The sequence below is a fragment of the Carcharodon carcharias genome, chromosome 2, assembly GCF_017639515.1.
Source record: "Carcharodon carcharias isolate sCarCar2 chromosome 2, sCarCar2.pri, whole genome shotgun sequence".
In the NCBI taxonomy this organism is placed as follows: domain Eukaryota; kingdom Metazoa; phylum Chordata; class Chondrichthyes; order Lamniformes; family Lamnidae; genus Carcharodon; species Carcharodon carcharias.
Genome location: NC_054468.1, coordinates 76,033,979 through 76,048,749, shown reverse-complemented (window position 1 = coordinate 76,048,749; position 14,771 = coordinate 76,033,979). Strand labels below are relative to the sequence as shown.

Below are 14,771 nucleotides of genomic sequence, written 5' to 3'. Positions count from 1 at the left end.
TGTGACACCAAATTATGAATGTCAGCAGCTGTAATCAAGAGGGAATTATTGCAGCATTGAAAGCTAGAGATCCCAGTGGGTGTTTAAATGACCGAAATTGAGCAGTTGGGTGAGTGATAATGGAGGAACTATATACAATAAAAATACTGTGCCGCTGAGTGTAATGCTCTTGCAAACATCTGTTCCTTTTTTAAGTTGTTTTCATAAACTCAACACGTGAAAATAAGTAAGATAGAATGCAGATGGACTAGAAATTCTCTCATTCTAAAACATAACCTTAAATAAGTACTTTCAGAAAGAGTTATGTAGACTTGTTGCAAAGCAATCAATTCTTTTGCTTATATATACCAGAATTGATAATGTGCATTATTTAAAAAAGAGTTTTAAGATAAGCACTTAACTATTTGAAGACGGAGAGCTGCACAATCTCTTTTACTTTCCTGTAGCCACTTCTTTTCATAATACTCTCAATGCAGATTGAACTTAGAGTACATTTTGCCTATTAATAGGCTAACTTGACAGAATACCTTATAGCCTTTATTTCCAATGCAAGGCAAATGGGTAATTTCTGCTCAAGCACAGCTAATCATGGATACTTCTTCCAAATGTAAAAAAATTAAATTGTATAACAAAAAATAATCAATTTTGGAAAAATGGTAATATGATTTCAATATGTATTAGCTACTGTAAACCTAAAAATTTTTCACTAAACTTCTAGATTGTAATACACTCTGAATCATCTATAATCTATGTGAAATTAATCCTTTAACTATAATTCTGCCTATATTTGTATCTTGATGCACGTCCATGGCGATCTTTGCTGACAAATAGCATAGGAAAATGGTATGGCAAGTTTTAGGATTCTGTGGTGAAGTGGTTTCAATAGTGGATAACTGCGCAGATTCAACTCTGTTCTTCATCCATGCAAAAATGATTGACTTATGCTGGTAACAGTTTAGCGTGTTCTTGCTGTGAAAAATGGCAGAAGCAAAATAATGTAAATCAAAAATGACTCCACCAGCATTACCCTGCACCTCCAGAGAACACTGACTGTGGACTAGTGTGTGTTTTGACTTTTGCTTGCCTACGGGTCCAGTCATTTGAGGAATTGCTTCCAGATGTGTTCATGATCCATTCTTATTAATCCCACTTTTCTACCCATTTTGAACACAAAATGCTAAAAGTTGATTTAAAATTATGTAGGATTTTGATAGTTTAGGATGTTCAAACCAACAGTAGGCAATCTTATTCAATGTTGTGACATGGGCATCATGGTTTGATTTCCAAATTTTTTAAAACTGAATTCAAATTCTCAAGCGGCCAGAGTGAGATTTGTACTTATTTTCTCTGGATTATTAGTCTAGGCCTCTGGAATACTAATCCAGCAACATGGTGCATTGCTTATCATTCCCTTCCTATTGATGTATTCTTAGTAAAAGCCAATTTGTTGGACTGCTCTATATAATTTTGCTGCCTTCCTTATTGGCTATACTTAGCTTCGGTGCAATTCATGATTTTGTAGGCTGTGGGATTTTCCCTCACTTTATGTCAACTGTTACTTTCATTTTTATTATACTGTTAACGTAGAAAAGCTTCCCCAGACACTTCAAAGAGTCATAATCAGAAATAAGAAGGTATTGGAAAGAGTGACCAGAGGCGATGGCATTGGGGTATTGTCCACTGTGGAGTAATCCAGAGACCCAGGGCCTCCGGGGACCGGGGTTCGAATCCCAGCAGATCGTGGAATTTGAATTCAATAAAAATCTGGAATTAAAAAGTCTGATGCTGACCAAGAAACCATTGTTGTAAAAACCTATCTGGTTCACCAATGGTTGTTGGAAGTCAGTCACCTCAGTTCCAGGACATCACTGCAGGAGTTCCTCAAGGTACCATCTTCAGCTGCTTCATCAATGACTTTCCTTCCATCACAATTCAGAAGTGGGGATGTTTGCTGATGAATGCACAATGTTCAGCACCATTCAAGGCAACTCAGGTACTGAAGCAGTTCACGTCCAAATGCAGCAAGACCTGGACAATATCCAGGCTTGGACTGACAAGTGGCAAGTATCATTCTTACCACACAAGTGCAAGGCACTGACCATCTCCAACAAGAGAGAATCTAACCATCATCCCTTGACATTCAAAGGCATTATCATCACGGAATCCCCCACTATCAACATCCAGGGGTTGGGGGGGTTGTTACCATTGACCAGAAACTGAACTGGACTAACCATATAAATACTGTGGCTACAAGAGCAGGTCAGAGGCTAGGGAATCTGTGATGAGTAACTCACCTCTTGACTCACCAAAGCCTGTCCACCATCTACAAGACACAAGCCAGAAGTGTGATGGAATGTTCTCCACTTACCTGGATGAGTGCAGCTCCAACAGTACTCAAGAAGCTTGACACCATCCAGGACAAAGCAGTCCATTTGATTGACACCGCATCCACGAATATTCACTCCCTCCACCACCGATGCGCAGTGGCAGCAGTGTGTACCATCTACAAGATGCACTGCAGGAATTCACCAAGACAACACCTTCCAAGCCCACAACCACAATCATCTAGAAGGACAAGGGCAGCAGATAGATTGGAACATCACCACTTGGAAGTTCCCCACCAAGCCACACACCATCCTGACTCGGAAATATATCACTGTTCCTTCACTGTCACTGGGTCAAGATCCTGGAACTCCCTGCCTAACAGCACTGTAGGTGTACCTACACCACATGGACTGCAGCGGTTCAAGAAGGCAGCTCGCTACCACCTCCTCAACTTGGGATGGGCAATAAATGCTGGCCTAGCCAGCAAACCCCACATCCTATGAATGAATAAAATAACAGAAAAGTTTGTTTCTTGGAGGGTTCAAAAAGAGAAGTGAGGGATGGTGATGCAGCATGTGGGACCTAAAAGGCTGAAAGACATGACAGCCAATGAGCCAAATGGAAGGGATGACACAGATGTGACCAGAGTCGATAGGAATGTAAAGTTCTTAGCAGAGCTGTAGGTTTGGAGAAGGTAAGAGATAGGAACTTTGTGAGACCCATGAAGGAGTTTGAACACTGGGAGGAAATTTTAAAAATTGGGAACTGAGAGCCAACATAGGTGAGCATGCACTGTGGCACAGGCAGCAGAGTTTGCTTAAGCTGAAGTGAACAGTATGTAGAGGATGGGAAGTAGCTGGAGAGCACTGGAATAATTGAGTCTGGAGGTGACTGAGACATAGATGAGAGAATCAACATTGGTTGGGCTGAGGCAGGGACAGAAGAAGGCAATTTTATGGTGAGTACACATTGTTGTTGTGATATGGAGTATACAGAATCACAGCTTCACATGCAGGGGTTGAGGAAAGTCTCATTCAACCTGAGATAGTGACCAGGGAGAGAGATGGAATTGGTGGCCAGCATGTGCAGTTTACTCAAGGGAATGAAAATGAGCCCTTTTTTGTCTCTTCAGTGTTTAGTCGATGGAAGCAGTAGCTCATTTAAGACTGGATAACACCTAACAACACAGAGGCAGTGGACAGTGAGGCCCCATTGTGGTTGGCGCGGTCCAGCCGTTTCTGGCAATGTATGGCCAAACTAATTCTGCACAAGATCTGCTCAAATCAGCAGCCCTTGGATGTAAGGGAGTGAAGACCAGGGGCCTTACCAAGAGGAAAATGAGGATGGGAGACTATAAAGGTGTTACTGGGGACAAGTTTGGTAACAGTCTGTTAACAAATAATTATAGTTGGAACCATCTGACATATTAAAAAAAAAAGCCATGAAGCTTTACTTCAATTAATCTCTCAGTCCAAGATAAAGAAGTTGGGTTGAGATAAACAATTGTCAAACAATTGAGCCACAAGGTGACGTGTTAAATTTTTGGCAATTTGTTTATCCTTATTTCAATTTCTCTCTCTCTGTCAGATAAATAAAAACGTCCTGAACAATTCAAAAAATATTCAGGAAAAGTATATTGTTTCATGAATAAAATATGAAAATTATACTGCATTCTTATTAGAAGTTTATATCATGATTTTTATGACAGATGAAGGAGATAAATGTTACACTACACAGAGGTGATTGTTCTTAATCAAACGTCTTCATCTTGGATTTAGACGTTAATTGGAGTGGAACAACAGCCAGTGTGTTCCCCACTAATTGTAAAGTTAAACTGAAAAGAATTTGCCATCTTGATTCACTGAACCTTGAAGAAACAGTGTCAAATATTTTTTGCTTAAACAAATAGAATGCTTGACTCAATATAAGCTGAACCTTCAATTGAACCAGTTTGATTTTTAGGTACGGGTTTTGAGATGTTTAGCTTACTTCTAACCCTTAATTAAAACAGCTTGTGAACTGCCACTGAGATCCACGGCTGATTGGTAAATGGAACCTAAAGTCTCCGATTTGTTGTATGACTCACTTGTGCTTCCTTAAAAGTGCAGCCTTTTTAAAATGTGCATCTTAAACTTGACACAATTTCATTTATTTAAATGGGGTTCAAAGCAATCTCAATCCTAACATCTCTGCATTGTTGACAACTCCTTTTAAGATTGGAAGTAGTGTGCACTATCACAGTTTGCCACATGGCAGTCTAATTTTGCAGGTATTGCTAATTTTACTTCTGCAGTTCACTGCAGCCAGTTGGAATGTCAGTTCAATAAATCCCAGTTGAAATCACCCCCCCCACCCCGCAATGCAATAGACCACTGTTTTCTAAATACTTTTCTGTTAGCCCTGTAGAGAGGGAACAGAGTTCCATTCATGTCAGTGATGCAAGTCCTCTGCACACACATGACTTTAATTTATGTTGAACAACTGATTGGCAAATTGAAAATCACAAAACCCCCTGAATATGTGACTCTGCATGATGGAAAGCACAACTGTTGTGCCCTAGTGATGTTTTTGTCCTGTGAATGTCGTCTTGATGATGTACAGTTCTGTGACCTTCAACATAAGCATTAAAAGCTGGGTTATTTATTTGTTTCACTGTTTATTTTTATTTATCCTTGGGATGGTTCAGTAATTTCAATTGCATTATGCACTCGAGTGTTCCAGAGAGAGGTTTAAACTTCACATTATTGGAAATTAAAAGCCTCAAACAAGGGCTAGCTACCTCTTTGGTAAGCTGTGAAAAGACTTCAGTTTTTACCTAATGTTGCGTGGTTTCTGGACTTTGAATAGAAGCAGCCACTCGTTTTGGTTATCTAACTTTCACTCAGTTGCACATGTTAATGGATTAATAAAGAGGGCCTCTCACACATGCTGTCCTATCAATGCACCTTCCAAGCCTGGGATCTCTACAGCTTAGAAGAACAAGAGCAGCAGAATCACTTTAAAGTAATGACCACACTTCTGGCATCCAGTTTGTGACTTTTTGTGCATCTAGACAACTGCTGTTGAAGGCAGTGAAATATATGTGCCTCCTTGCTGTTGATCCAGTTGAGATCAGTAGCACGCTGGGAAGGAGCATACAATTCCTCTCAATGAAGCTTCTCCTATAATTAATTCACCGAGTATTCAATGAATAGAATCCTTTATGTCACTCTTTACCTACGTTATTTTGAATTTAAGCTGTTCCAAGTCAGACAAAGCAATTTTTTAGGCTTAGCCAGTCCAAAGATGTAACCCAAATTCTAACGTTTTGAGCAATGTTAAAGGAGAACAGCTACAAGTTTAACCATAGGGCAGAATTTTCTGCCTGCTAGGCGGGTGGGCCCGACCCAACCTCTGGTGGGCAGGGAGCCGATCCCCACAGGAGAAGTGGGCCATTTTACGTGGACGGACCAATTAAGACCCACCCAGCGTGACGTCTGGTGGAAAACACTATGGCGCTTCCTGTGTGCGTGGTGGGGGGGGAATTCCCCAAAAGCAAGATTGCGCTCTTTTGCACATGCACACGAAAGAGCGCACATCTCCCTGAGTCTAAGTGCTGCCTCAGGAGATTGCTTCCACTTCAAAAAAAAAAATGAAAATTAAAAAAAAGAATTCCCTAGCATGTCCCCCTTATGTGACAATGACACATGAGATGGGACATGTTCATAATTTACATTATAAGTTTATTAAACTTTATAATTCCCTAAGTGAAACCTCATCCCGCTGGTGAATGAGGTTTCATGTTTTTTCTATTGCCCGCCAGGGCTCCTGCCCAGCCCACCAACCTTAAGGTTGGACGGGCAGCTCCATTGACAGGTCGGCAGGTGCACAGCTGATTTGATTGTGCTTCCACCTCCCTGAAAATTTAAATGGGGCAGGATGATGTCAGGGGGAACCATCGACGTCATCCTGCGTCATTTTACACATCGGCGAGCGGGCTCCATCCCCTGCTCACAATGGCCAAATTCTGCCCATAGTTTTAAACACTGAAAGACAGAGGAGGAAGTTCCCTGCTTGTTAGTCAAATTGCTCATATTAACTGAAAAGGGCTCCTAAAATACTAGAATTTCTATTTTGTTTGGCTGACAAAATTGTTAGTTTCCGCCTTAAGTGTCTGTTGAAGTAATATTTTATTACTATGCTCTTAAATGTCAAAATACTGTTGAATAATTTTTCATACAGTTGCATATCTACTTTTAATGTAAACTGCAGAGTATCCCTTTCAAACTTGCCTCTTCCTATCTTTGCAAAAAAAAATACAACCACTGATTTGGATGTATTCTATCTTGGCTGTTTGATTTGGGGATGTGACCCCCATTGGTGAAACCAGGTAGTGGTTTTGTGTATTATGCAAAGGGACTTCCATTTGGCAGCTTCAAATCTGCAGCATTCAGTAAAATACAAATCTTATGAATATGAAAGATCTGTAAATGCTGATGGAAACGAATTATGACTGTCTACCGGGTTTCACTTCAGTGAGAACATTGCTAATATGCTCACAGTTTCATCCCCTACTTTTCCTGGCAGTTTCCTCCTCTCCTCTTCATTTCTTCTGGCAAGGGGTTAACTCTTTAGGGTATAGTTTCCATGGGAGGTTTGGGCGCTTCCAGTAATTTATCCTTGTGACCATTCTTTATGTGAGCTAAATGATGAGTTGACAAACTATTCTTTTAACTTATAAAAACAAAAAAACTGCGGATGCTGGAAATCCAAAACAAAAACAGAATTACCTGGAAAAACTCAGCAGGTCTGGCAGCATCGGCGGAGAAGAAAAGAGTTGACGTTTCGAGTCCTCATGACCCTTCGACAGAACTTGAGTTCGAGTCCAGGAAAGAGCTGAAATATAAGCTGGTTTAAGGTGTGTGTGTGGGGGGCGGAGAGATAGAGAGACAGAGAGGTGGAGGGGGTTGGTGTGGTTGTAGCGACAAACAAGCAGTGATAGAAGCAGATCATCAAAAGATGTCAACAACAATAGTACAATAGAACACATAGGTGTTAAAGTTAAAGTTGGTGATATTATCTAAACGAATGTGCTAATTAAGAATGGATGGTAGGGCACTCAAGGTATAGCTCTAGTGGGTTTTTTTTTATATTTTATATAATGGAAATAGGTGGGAAAAGGAAAATCTTTATAATTTATTGGAAAAAAAAAAAGAAGGGGGTAACAGAAAGGGGGTGGGGATGGGGGAGGGGACTCACGACCTAAAGTTGTTGAATTCAATATTCAGTCCGGAAGGCTGTAAAGTCCCTAGTCGGAAGATGAGGTGTTGTTCCTCCAGTTTGCGTTGGGCTTCACTGGAACAATGCAGCAAGCCAAGGACAGACATGTGGGCAAGAGAGCAGGGTGGAGTGTTAAAATGGCAAGCGACAGGGAGGTTTGGGTCATTCTTGCGGACAGACCGCAGGTGTTCTGCAGAGCGGTCGCCCAGTTTACGTTTGGTCTCTCCAATGTAGAGGAGACCACATTGGGAGCAACGAATGCAGTAGACTAAGTTGGGGGAAATGCAAGTGAAATGCTGCTTCACTTGAAAGGAGTGTTTGGGTCCTTGGACGGTGAGGAGAGAGGAAGTGAAGGGGCAGGTGTTGCATCTTTTGCGTGGGCAAGGGGTTGTGCCATAGGAGGGGGTTGAGGAGTAGGGGGTGATGGAGGAGTGGACCAGGGTGTCCCGGAGGGAGCGATCCCTACGGAATGCCGATAAGGGGGGTGAAGGGAAGATGTGTTTGGTAGTGGCATCATGCTGGAGTTGGCAGAAATGGCGGAGGATGATCCTTTGAATGCGGAGGCTGGTGGGGTGATAAGTGAGGACAAGGGGGACCCTATCATGTTTCTGGGAGGGAGGAGAAGGAGTGAGGGCGGATGCGCGGGAGATGGGCCGGACACGGTTGAGGGCCCTGTCAACGACCGTGGGTGGAAAACCTCGGTTAAGGAAGAAGGAGGACATGTCAAAGGAACTGTTTTTGAATGTAGCATCATCGGAACAGATGCGACGGAGGCGAAGGAACTGAGAGAATGGGATGGAGTCCTTACAGGAAGTGGGGTGTGAGGAGCTGTAGTCGAGATAGCTGTGGGTGTCGGTGGGTTTGTAATGGATATTGGTGGACAGTCTATCACCAGAGATTGAGACAGAGAGGTCAAGGAAGGGAAGGGAAGTGTCAGAGATGGACCACGTGAAAATGATGGAGGGGTGGAGATTGGAAGCAAAATTAATAAATTTTTCCAAGTCCTGACGAGAGCATGAAGCAGCACCGAAATAATCATCGATGTACCGGAGAAAGAGTTGTGGAAGGGGGCCGGAGTAGGACTGCAACAAGGAATGTTCCACATACCCCATAAAGAGACAGGCATAGCTGGGGCCCATGCGGGTACCCATAGCCACACCTTTTATTTGGAGGAAGTGAGAGGAGTTGAAGGAGAAATTGTTCAGCGTGAGAACAAGTTCAGCCAGACGGAGGAGAGTAGTGGTGGATGGGGATTGTTCTGGCCTCTGTTCCAGGAAGAAGCTAAGGGCCCTCAGACCATCCTGGTGGGGGATGGAGGTGTAGAGGGATTGGACGTCCATGGTGAAGAGGAAGCGGTAGGGGCCAGGGAACTGGAAATTGTTGATGTGACGTAAGGTGTCAGAGGAATCACGGATGTAGGTGGGAAGGGACTGGACAAGGGGAGAGAGAAGGGAGTCAAGATAACGAGAAATGAGTTCTGTGGGGCAGGAGCAAGCTGAGACGATCGGTCTACCGGGGCAGTTCTGTTTGTGGATTTTGGGTAGGAGATAGAAGCGGGCCGTCCGAGGTTGGGCAACTATCAGGTTGGAAGCTGTGGGAGGGAGATCCCCAGAGGAGATGAGGTCAGTGACAGTCCTGGAAACAATGGCTTGATGTTCAGTGGTGGGGTCATGGTCCAGGGAGAGGTAGGAGGAAGTGTCTGCGAGTTGACGCTCAGCCTCCGCGTGGTAGAGGTCAGTGCGCCAGACAACAACAGCACCACCCTTGTCAGCGGGTTTGATGACAATGTCAGGGTTGGACCTGAGAGAATGGAGTGCAGTAAGTTCAGAGAGAGACAGGTTAGAATGGGTGAGAGGAGCAGAGAAATTGAGACGACTAATGTCGCGCCGACAGTTCTCAATGAAAAGATCGAGAGAAGGTAAGAATCCAGAGGGAGGGGTCCAGGTGGAGGGAGAATATTGAAGATGGGTAAAAGGATCCGTTGAACTGGGAGAGGACTCCTGCCCAAAGAAGTGAGCCTGGAGACGAAGACGGCGGAAGAAGAGTTCAGTATCATGCCGAGCCCGAAATTCATTGAGGTGAGGGCGTAAGGGTATGAAACTAAGTCCTTTGCTGAGCACTGAACGTTCAGCATCGGAGAGGGGAAGGTCAGGGGGTATAGTGAATACACGGCTGGGGTTGGGATTGGAAGATGGGGTGGGGACGGAGGGACAGGCAGGGGTGGAGGGTCCTGGATGGGTGTTGGTGTCAATGAGTTGTTGGAGCTTGCGTTCCTTAGCACTTGAGAGAAAGAGAAAAAGTTTCTTGTTGAGGCGTCGGATGAGCCGAAGGATAAAATGAAACTGGGGGCACGCGCAGCTTTGAAAAAGGGTACGGCGGTGCTGCTGGAGGGAGAGGTCGAGTGTGTTCATATGGCGGTGCATGGCACTGAGAGTGGATTTCAGAATGTGACGGGAACAGCAGTCCGAGAAACGTTTTATGTCCCGGAGATACCTGTAATCCTGGGTGGGTTCGAAACATGAGGGGTGGAATTTCAGTTGAAATCCATGTGGGGTAAGTCGGAGACGGAGACAGTCACTGAGAAAGGAGATATGGCTGTGAAAGCGGGTTTTAGTAAACACCTTGTCAAACACTAGGAGAGAAATGGAAAGCAATGAAGGTGAACAAGGCAACAGAGAAATCCGGAAATCTTGTCGCAGAGAGGAACAGAACTTCTTCAAGGAGGTAGGCATTTCTTGAAGAGCAGTGGCAGTCAATTAAACACAGAGATAAAAACAAAAAAACTGCGGATGCTGGAAATCCAAAACAAAAACAGAATTACCTGGAAAAACTCAGCAGGTCTGGCAGCATCGGCGGAGAAGAAAAGAGTTGACGTTTCGAGTCCTCATGACCCTTCGACAGAACTTGAGTTCGAGTCCAGGAAAGAGCTGAAATATAAGCTGGTTTAAGGTGTGTGTGTGGGGGGCGGAGAGATAGAGAGACAGAGAGGTGGAGGGGGTTGGTGTGGTTGTAGCGACAAACAAGCAGTGATAGAAGCAGATCATCAAAAGATGTCAACAACAATAGTACAATAGAACACATAGGTGTTAAAGTTAAAGTTGGTGATATTATCTAAACGAATGTGCTAATTAAGAATGGATGGTAGGGCACTCAAGGTATAGCTCTAGTGGGTTTTTTTTTTATTTTATATAATGGAAATAGGTGGGAAAAGGAAAATCTTTATAATTTATTGGAAAAAAAAAAGAAGGGGGAAACAGAAAGGGGGTGGGGATGGGGGAGGGGACTCACGACCTAAAGTTGTTGAATTCAATATTCAGTCCGGAAGGCTGTAAAGTCCCTAGTCGGAAGATGAGGTGTTGTTCCTCCAGTTTGCGTTGGGCTTCACTGGAACAATGCAGCAAGCCAAGGACAGACATGTGGGCAAGAGAGCAGGGTGGAGTGTTAAAATGGCAAGCGACAGGGAGGTTTGGGTCATTCTTGCGGACAGACCGCAGGTGTTCTGCAAAGCGGTCGCCCAGTTTACGTTTGGTCTCTCCAATGTAGAGGAGACCACATTGGGAGCAACGAATGCAGTAGACTAAGTTGGGGGAAATGCAAGTGAAATGCTGCTTCACTTGAAAGGAGTGTTTGGGTCCTTGGACGGTGAGGAGAGAGGAAGTGAAGGGGCAGGTGTTGCATCTTTTGCGTGGGCAAGGGGTTGTGCCATAGGAGGGGGTTGAGGAGTAGGGGGTGATGGAGGAGTGGACCAGGGTGTCCCGGAGGGAGCGATCCCTACGGAATGCCGATAAGGGGGGTGAAGGGAAGATGTGTTTGGTAGTGGCATCATGCTGGAGTTGGCGGAAATGGCGGAGGATGATCCTTTGAATGCGGAGGCTGGTGGGGTGATAAGTGAGGACAAGGGGGACCCTATCATGTTTCTGGGAGGGAGGAGAAGGAGTGAGGGCGGATGCGCGGGAGATGGGCCGGACACGGTTGAGGGCCCTGTCAACGACCGTGGGTGGAAAACCTCGGTTAAGGAAGAAGGAGGACATGTCAGAGGAACTGTTTTTGAATGTAGCATCATCGGAACAGATGCGACGGAGGCGAAGGAACTGAGAGAATGGGATGGAGTCCTTACAGGAAGTGGGGTGTGAGGAGCTGTAGTCGAGATAGCTGTGGGTGTCGGTGGGTTTGTAATGGATATTGGTGGACAGTCTATCACCAGAGATTGAGACAGAGAGGTCAAGGAAGGGAAGGGAAGTGTCAGAGATGAACCACGTGAAAATGATGGAGGGGTGGAGATTGGAAGCAAAATTAATAAATTTTTCCAAGTCCTGACGAGAGCATGAAGCAGCACCGAAATAATCATCGATGTACCGGAGAAAGAGTTGTGGAAGGGGGCCGGAGTAGGACTGCAACAAGGAATGTTCCACATACCCCATAAAGAGACAGGCATAGCTGGGGCCCATGCGGGTACCCATAGCCACACCTTTTATTTGGAGGAAGTGAGAGGAGTTGAAGGAGAAATTGTTCAGCGTGAGAACAAGTTCAGCCAGACGGAGGAGAGTAGTGGTGGATGGGGATTGTTCGGGCCTCTGTTCGAGGAAGAAGCTAAGGGCCCTCAGACCATCCTGGTGGGGGATGGAGGTGTAGAGGGATTGGACGTCCATGGTGAAGAGGAAGCGGTAGGGGCCAGGGAACTGGAAATTGTTGATGTGACGTAAGGTGTCAGAGGAATCACGGATGTAGGTGGGAAGGGACTGGACAAGGGGAGAGAGAAGGGAGTCAAGATAACGAGAAATGAGTTCTGTGGGGCAGGAGCAAGCTGAGACGATCGGTCTACCGGGGCAGTTCTGTTTGTGGATTTTGGGTAGGAGATAGAAGCGGGCCGTCCGAGGTTGGGCAACTATCAGGTTGGAAGCTGTGGGAGGGAGATTCTCCGCCCCCCACACACACACCTTAAACCAGCTTATATTTCAGCTCTTTCCTGGACTCGAACTCAAGTTCTGTCGAAGGGTCATGAGGACTCGAAACGTCAACTCTTTTCTTCTCCGCCGATGCTGCCAGACCTGCTGAGTTTTTCCAGGTAATTCTGTTTTTGTTTTGGATTTCCAGCATCCGCAGTTTTTTTGTTTTTATCTCAGTGATAGAAGCAGATCATCAAAAGATGTCAACAACAATAGTACAATAGAACACATAGGTGTTAAAGTTAAAGTTGGTGATATTATCTAAACGAATGTGCTAATTAAGAATGGATGGTAGGGCACTCAAGGTATAGCTCTAGTGGGTTTTTTTTTATATTTTATATAATGGAAATAGGTGGGAAAAGGAAAATCTTTATAATTTATTGGGAAAAAAAAAAAGAAGGGGGTAACAGAAAGGGGGTGGGGATGGGGGAGGGGACTCACGACCTAAAGTTGTTGAATTCAATATTCAGTCCGGAAGGCTGTAAAGTCCCTAGTCGGAAGATGAGGTGTTGTTCCTCCAGTTTGCGTTGGGCTTCACTGGAACAATGCAGCAAGCCAAGGACAGACATGTGGGCAAGAGAGCAGGGTGGAGTGTTAAAATGGCAAGCGACAGGGAGGTTTGGGTCAAGAAATGCCTACCTCCTTGAAGAAGTTCTGTTCCTCTCTGCGACAAGATTTCCGGATTTCTCTGTTGCCTTGTTCACCTTCATTGCTTTCCATTTCTCTCCTAGTGTTTGACAAGGTGTTTACTAAAACCCGCTTTCACAGCCATATCTCCTTTCTCAGTGACTGTCTCCGTCTCCGACTTACCCCACATGGATTTCAACTGAAATTCCACCCCTCATGTTTCGAACCCACCCAGGATTACAGGTATCTCCGGGACATAAAACGTTTCTCGGACTGCTGTTCCCGTCACATTCTGAAATCCACTCTCAGTGCCATGCGCCGCCATATGAACACACTCGACCTCTCCCTCCAGCAGCACCGCCGTACCCTTTTTCAAAGCTGCGCGTGCCCCCAGTTTCATTTTATCCTTCGGCTCATCCGACGCCTCAACAAGAAACTTTTTCTCTTTCTCTCAAGTGCTAAGGAACGCAAGCTCCAACAACTCATCGACACCAACACCCATCCAGGACCCTCCACCCCTGCCTGTCCCTCCGTCCCCACCCCATCTTCCAATCCCAACCCCAGCCGTGTATTCACTATACCCCCTGACCTTCCCCTCTCCGATGCTGAACGTTCAGTGCTCAGCAAAGGACTTAGTTTCATACCCTTACGCCCTCACCTCAATGAATTTCGGGCTCGGCATGATACTGAACTCTTCTTCCGCCGTCTTCGTCTCCAGGCTCACTTCTTTGGGCAGGAGTCCTCTCCCAGTTCAACGGATCCTTTTACCCATCTTCAATATTCTCCCTCCACCTGGACCCCTCCCTCTGGATTCTTACCTTCTCTCGATCTTTTCATTGAGAACTGTCGGCGCGACATTAGTCGTCTCAATTTCTCTGCTCCTCTCACCCATTCTAACCTGTCTCTCTCTGAACTTACTGCACTCCATTCTCTCAGGTCCAACCCTGACATTGTCATCAAACCCGCTGACAAGGGTGGTGCTGTTGTTGTCTGGCGCACTGACCTCTATCACGCGGAGGCTGAGCGTCAACTCGCAGACACTTCCTCCTACCTCTCCCTGGACCATGACCCCACCACTGAACATCAAGCCATTGTTTCCAGGAATGTCACTGACCTCATCTCCTCTGGGGATCTCCCTCCCACAGCTTCCAACCTGATAGTTGCCCAACCTCGGACGGCCCGCTTCTATCTCCTACCCAAAATCCACAAACAGAACTGCCCCGGTAGACCGATCGTCTCAGCTTGCTCCTGCCCCACAGAACTCATTTCTCGTTATCTTGACTCCCTTCTCTCTCCCCTTGTCCAGTCCCTTCCCACCTACATCCGTGATTCCTCTGACACCTTACGTCACATCAACAATTTCCGGTTCCCTGGCCCCTACCGCTTCCTCTTCACCATGGACGTCCAATCCCTCTACACCTCCATCCCCCACCAGGATGGTCTGAGGGCCCTTAGCTTCTTCCTGGAACAGAGGCCAGAACAATCCCCATCCACCACTACTCTCCTCCGTCTGGCTGAACTTGTTCTCACGCTGAACAATTTCTCCTTCAACTCCTCTCACTTCCTCCAAATAAAAGGTGTGGCTATGGGTACCCGCATGGGCCCCAGCTATGC

At 45.4% G+C, this 14,771-nt stretch overlaps 1 protein-coding gene across 2 annotated transcripts in view; it reads left to right on the top strand.

Annotated features, from left to right (window-relative positions):
• The window catches only part of LOC121275435 (cytoplasmic protein NCK1-like), a 237,718-nt gene that overhangs the window by 144,691 nt on the left and 78,256 nt on the right, over positions 1 to 14,771 (top strand). The window lies entirely within an intron of this gene.